Source organism: Pectinophora gossypiella, chromosome Z (genome assembly GCF_024362695.1).
Source record: "Pectinophora gossypiella chromosome Z, ilPecGoss1.1, whole genome shotgun sequence".
NCBI classification, from domain to species: domain Eukaryota; kingdom Metazoa; phylum Arthropoda; class Insecta; order Lepidoptera; family Gelechiidae; genus Pectinophora; species Pectinophora gossypiella.
This window is the reverse complement of record NC_065433.1, coordinates 6,477,589-6,483,827: the sequence shown is the minus strand read 5'-3', so window position 1 is coordinate 6,483,827 and position 6,239 is coordinate 6,477,589. Positions and strand designations below refer to the sequence as shown.

The 6,239-nt window shown below is 39.7% G+C and overlaps 1 long non-coding RNA gene across 3 annotated transcripts; it reads left to right on the top strand.

Annotated features, from left to right (window-relative positions):
• Nucleotides 1-1,529: 1,529 nt before the first annotated feature.
• LOC126380177 (uncharacterized) lies at nt 1,530-6,223 on the top strand. Of its 3 annotated transcripts, none has more exons than XR_007568436.1 (3): nt 1,530-1,548; nt 4,930-5,060; nt 6,034-6,223. It is a non-coding gene; the product is annotated as an uncharacterized LOC126380177 (long non-coding RNA). The 3 variants fall into 3 exon arrangements; XR_007568435.1 differs by lacking the exon at nt 1,530-1,548 and adding an exon at nt 1,650-1,667; XR_007568434.1 differs by lacking the exon at nt 1,530-1,548 and adding an exon at nt 4,235-4,836.
• Nucleotides 6,224-6,239: the final 16 nt, after the last annotated feature.

The window sequence follows — 6,239 nt, the reverse complement described above, 5'->3', positions numbered from 1 at the left end:
TGTTGTTTGATATTGTTACTAAACGTCTATTACTCACGAATTATTAACATAATTTTAATAAAGTTAAATGTGTTACATATTTTTTCCTAGATCCTTCATCCTTTGACCATTTACTTAAGTACTTAAGTTAGTCGATCTTTTAAATAGCTATGAAGCTATTTCGCATTGGGTTAGACAGGACCACATAATTCCAATACCAAAAGTAAACGGTATTCCCAGTTCTAGGATACTAGGAGACGAAAGTTGCTCATCACATACTAATAACATACCGTTGATCCCGGTTATTACTTACTAATGTAAGTTAGTAGTCGTTACATGAGTCATGTCAGGGGCCTATGGCGCCTCAGTAAAAACTTGACACCAGGGTTGATGGGGTTGGTAATCCACTTCACAATCCACACGATAGAAGAAGAAGCATAGAATAAGCAATAATACTACCATCTATAGAACGGCAACTCTGCTCCCCACCAGCGGCTAAGCTAGGTTTACCTCACCCGTCCTCGGTGTTACTTTATTCTTCAATCGTATGGGCGTCAGACTTCACACACACACAGATGCGCGTGCACGATAACGTCAATGTGTAGTGTCTATATAAAACGAGGTGTTTTGCACGTAGTGTCCAGGGTGTGCTAATAGTTAAAAAGAGATTTCTATCATACTTAACGAATTGTGGCTTCGCGTATTACGCGTGTGACTTAGCGTATTGTGGCTTTTATAATAGGTGTTACCTACAGTTAATGTGGTGCTCAGTTGATGGATAACCTGGAAAAGTTAAGTGAAAAAGTCTGGTATGCACTGGCCCCAAATTGGGCGCCATTAAGTTATTAGTTTTGGTTGGTGCTGCGCCGCGCCACTACAGGCTATATTTATATTTTATTATAATATCGCGTCCTATAAATACAGAATATGTATGTATTATTGTCGTGATTTACTCACTTTCTTGGAATACTTAGCGGTATCGTGAGAGTCTTTGTAACTTCTAATCTTGTGAACCTATTTCTTGAGAGGAGTAGCCATGTCGCTTGTCGATAGACTAATTAGCTGCTGCTGCTCTCAGCTAATGATGGACTAATTAGCTGACATCTATTTTTGTCCTGACCCCGGAAATGTACTTATTTGTCATGCGCAATGTTTACAAGTCGAGTGGGCGTTTATAAAATTAGTAAGTTTCTATAAGTTCTCGAACCAAAACGATTTATTGGTCAGTTTGCAATTACTTAGTTTGTCTAAGTCTCGCGGAATACTTATACAGTAGCTCTAAAAGTCTGAAGATAGTTTCGGCAGTGGCTACTATGTGTTGCTTGCATCGTATGAGGTGGGTCTTGCTGACAAATACAGACTGAATTTCTTCTATAAATAGACATTTCAATAAAAACGACGCGCGCTGGTTTCGGCCATTTTGGTTTGGGTCACGTTGCCGCCGTGAGATTAGTAACGCGTCATCATTGCACATTCTAGACGTGAAGTTAACACGTTCAGACATTTATCGAAAGCACATACGCCGCGTCTATTGGTCGACATCCGCGTTATTGTCGCGTCGCGTGTGAAGTAAGCATTTTAAGTCCTTATTTTATACCTTGGTCCGAATAGATCATTAAAATCAATGCTTAGCGGGCATTCCTCGTGTTTACAGTTTGGAAAGATAAGTAGTGTAAACATAATGATAAGTAAGTATACATAAATAGGTTAAGCTTGTCGTACCTTCATAGCTGTATATACTATAGTAGGTAGGTAGATAATTAGACAGTTCAATGAAAACGATGTTTCCTGGTATTTAGAATAACGTTACCGTAAAATGAATTGGAGGAGCTTGGTGGCGCAGCGGTAAACGCTCTCGGTCTGCGATTGTTGAAGTTAAGCAACTTTCGCAAAGGCCGGTCATAGGATGGGTGACCACAAAATAAAGGTTTCATCTCGAGCTCCTCCGTGCTTCGGAAGGCACGTTAAGCCGTTGGTCCCGGCTGCATTAGCAGTCGTTGATAACCATCAATCCGCACTGGGCCCGCGTGATAGTTTAAGGCCCGATCTCCCTATCCATCCATAGGGAAGGCCCGTGCCCCAGCAGTGGGGACGTTAATGGGCTGATGATGATGAAGATGAATTGTGTTAACTGGTCGATGTCCGGGGTGTTAGTTGCGTCGCGTGTGCTATTCCACATATTATGTAGTGTAGAGAGGAAGTAAATAATAAAGTCTCTGGGAGTGCCAGACCGTCTCGTGCACATCATACGAAAAGTCCCTTTCAAATCGAACCTTTCGCTATCGCGTGGATGGGACGCACCCATCACCGCACCCGATACATACCGGAGTCCCATAAGGCTCCGTCCTCTCCCCTTCACTATTTTCATTGTACACCAGTTATATCCTCAAATCCCCAAATCCTGAACAAGCTTATTATAATTGGCGTTTTTCATACAAATTCCAGAGTAATATCGTGTTTTGACGTTAAGTAAAAAGTAACTGATTTGACTAAGTAGTTGGATAATAGCCTATTGTGAGATTTTATTTTCTGCCTTAGAACAGAATACTTAGAACAAGTACCTATTGGTCCAGTAATGGCGGGTGATGTACCTAATGGTGAGAGTCACGAGTTTACTTACTAGCTTGTTATTATTAAGTATTATGTCTAAGTACCTATCATTTTTTGACGTCACTTATTGTTACGTTTGCCTCGGATGGCATTAGCTACTTGGACGAACAAATAGGGGTACAAAAAACACAACAGGCCTGTTGTGGACCTCAGCTCAGGGCGCCTTCTGAGACGATTAATATTTCAAGAAATCTATCGACCCTAGTGGGCCGATACCGATGCCGCCGGCGGGGTCGGTATCTAGGTCCACTAGGTTATTAAGTAGGTAGATTACTTATTATACCTAATTAGGTGAGTCAGCAGCCTTGCGACATGGAATAAGGAATAAGACTTTTCAGTAAGGGGCGGCGGTGTCGGTACGTTGCCTTAGATAGAAATATTATTTGATTTCCATCATCTGCCCTTGCGGCACGCACGCGGTACGATGGCTTCGACCAATAGCCTTTCGACGTCTCTCTACGTAGATAGCATTCACTGCGTTTATTGGTCGAAGCCCTCTATATAATTCGCCCCGCGCGCGATGCGGTCGTCATGCAAATCCTGCTGACGGTGTCTAAAAAACTGCAGCCAAATAGGTAGTTTTTCCATTTGCGTGTAATCTAAAATAAGTCACGTACAAAAAGATGTTATTTAAAGCTATAATCCGCTAAAAGTCGCAAATTATTGTTGTATAATAACATTGGTGGATAATGGTGCTAATTCCTGTAAATACCATCTAATTTTATTTTAAGTTATATCTGTCCTTTTCTTATCCGCCGAAAAGGAAAGGGACGGGTAATCGACAAGCATAAAATTTATGGAACACACGTCAATTTTAAGCACAAATCTAAACCAACCGTCTAAAAATTTTACGTCAGTCAATAACCCGACACATTAATTTACTCATTCTTCCTAAAATTAAGAGCTGTGAATCATCCGTCCCTTTCCTTTTCGACGGATACGAAAATGACGGATATAACCTAAAATAAAATTAGGCGGTGTCTGCAGGAATCGGGGCCAGTATGATACTTAATATAAAAAACGTTAATTTGAATAATAATAATAACATGTTACTATGGATAATCTCTTGGCTATTATGATTAAAATATAATAAAACTTTATCTTCGCTCGAATCACTCACTTGGCATTATGGGCATGTTTATCTTTGCCGTGACTGAAGAAAAAAACGCAGCTTTACGCGATCTCACACGGGGGTACTGGAGTATCTAAGTAACTACAATGGTGCCGATTCCTGCAAACACCAACTTAAATCTAAATTTATCTTAGAAAACCTAATTTTATTTTAGTTTAGCAAAAAGTGCAATTCTGGCTATCTGGTCGTCTAAATTTAAAATATTTTAACAGGATTTTTGACACGCTTAAATTTAATAGAACGCTACGAGGTCTATGGTCAACCAGCTGGTGCCGTTTTTTTCGTAAAGAATTGGTAAAGAAGAATGAATGGAAGTGAGTGAATGAAATCGTCATTCGAACAAAAAAAATACATGTTTTTCTTATAATTTCGTACGAAGGAATACAAAATCATAATTTATGTGTGTTTTGGCAGCAAATACAATAAATAAATGCAATAAAACATTTTTCTATGAATTTTAAAACATACATCTGGCATTATTCTAAACCATAAAAAACACAGCGTCAAGATCATACTTAAAAAAAAATGTGTTGAGATTAGGTATCGTTAGGTTTTCAAATCAAAAATACTTAATAAAACACAAAAATGACTAAATAAAAGGACGTCGATGAAGAGGAAGACCAAGGCGGAACTAGTAAAAGTGGAAGTTGTGTTGTATCAGAACGACGGAACTCGCTGTGAATGCACATTAAAAGTCCTCAACCAACAAGACTCCTCTTCGTCGTTCCCACACTGCTGAGGATCGCGACCACAGGTTATGGTTTCCCACTTGGTACGGCTATATGCTGCGTGCACCGCCCTCTGTATGCTGCCGCCCACCGTCTTCTTCACGATGTCAGACCACCTCGTAGGCGCCCTTCCTCGTGCACGTTTGCCATCCATTTGCCCAACGATGATCTGCTTCTCCAGACTGTGCTTCGGAGACCGGATAATATGTCCGAAGAAGCTTAGGGCACGATTCCGGCATATTGGGGAGACTCATTCGTACACGTAAATAGCCTTAAATTACCAAGTAGAGAAAGTCCAGCATGAGGTGAGCACGAAGTTTTGAAGACAGGAGTGATTGTATTAGATTTCCTCCTGAGCAGTTGCACTACAAATTTAGTGATGAAGAGGTGAGTGATCGAAAAAATATGTCATAGAAGAACTTGTAGACATCATATTAATCTGAGTAACTTGTATTAATCAGATTTTTTACTTATTTTCAGGCAATACTTGACAGAAACCTTAAGTGGGATGACATAATTATAAAGAAAATCAATAAGAGGATGAACTCTTTTAATGTTTATAAAACAATAGTATGGAAGAATTTTGATGCATCGTGGAGCAATGGCAACATGTAAGCATATTCCTAGTTAAAAATATATTTTTTAAGTGAGTGTTGCTCGTTTTAAGTGGATTACCTTTATGGCTGATTAGGCTCAGGCCTAGGACGGCCAGATATGAGGAACAACTAATCCTGTTTTTTTCTCTAATGTGGTTTGTAAGATCAATGACCAACCTCATCAACCTGCTGCTGTGACTATTTGGGTGTCTCGGACTAAAGGCCCTTGACATAGCTTACTTATCTTATGAAATGACTATTATAGGTACTTAAGTAATTAGTAAGGGAGTCAAGACTCTCTCTTTGTGAATTTGCCTCTTATGTATGAAACATTTATCATGCCAGTCATAGTAACTAAACACATAACGGCCTCCGTGGTCCTGTAGTTGAACGTTGTGCTCACAATCCAGAGGTCCCGGGTTCGAATCCTGGTGGAGAAATATCACAGAAATCACTTTGTATTCCTTGTTTTGCTAGGCCATTACAGGCTGAACACCTGATTGTCCAAATGTAAGATGATCAGTGCTTCAGAAGGCATGTTAAGCTGTTGGTCTTGGTTACTACTTACTAGTGTAAGTATGTAGTTGTTACATGAGTCATGTCAGGGGCCCTTGGCGGCTCAATAATAACCCAGACACTAGGGTTGATGAGGTTGGTAATCCATCTCATAACTCACATGATAGAAGAAGAATAGTAACTAAGGAAGGGATCTTCAGTATTATAATGGGCTAGGTAACGGACTCCAATGTGGGTTGGTGGAGGTGTTTTTCTTTTTTGGAGCAGCATGGTGGAGTATGCTCCATACCCCCTCTGGTTGATTGAGGGGAGGCCTGTGCCCAGCAGTGGGATGTATATAGGCTGTTTATGTATGTATGTAGGTAACGGACTGGTATCTATCTTAAAAAACTGACTGCATGTTGTCTTGATTTATTAAACTTTAGAGAGATGGAAGTGTACACAGCATTTATAATATTTGTTTTCTCTTCAGATTTGGGAGTTGTGAGTGACAACGAGCAGATTACATAACAATGGGAGGATAACAAGGGCCTTAACTGAAAAAACTGGTGAATGTTCCCAAATAAACCTCACAGATGTAGAAGAAAGACAAAATAAATTTGTTTATTTATTTTATTTCTGTTCCCTACTAAACTAGTAATAAAACATACTTGTTACAAATACTTTTTGATTGTATTT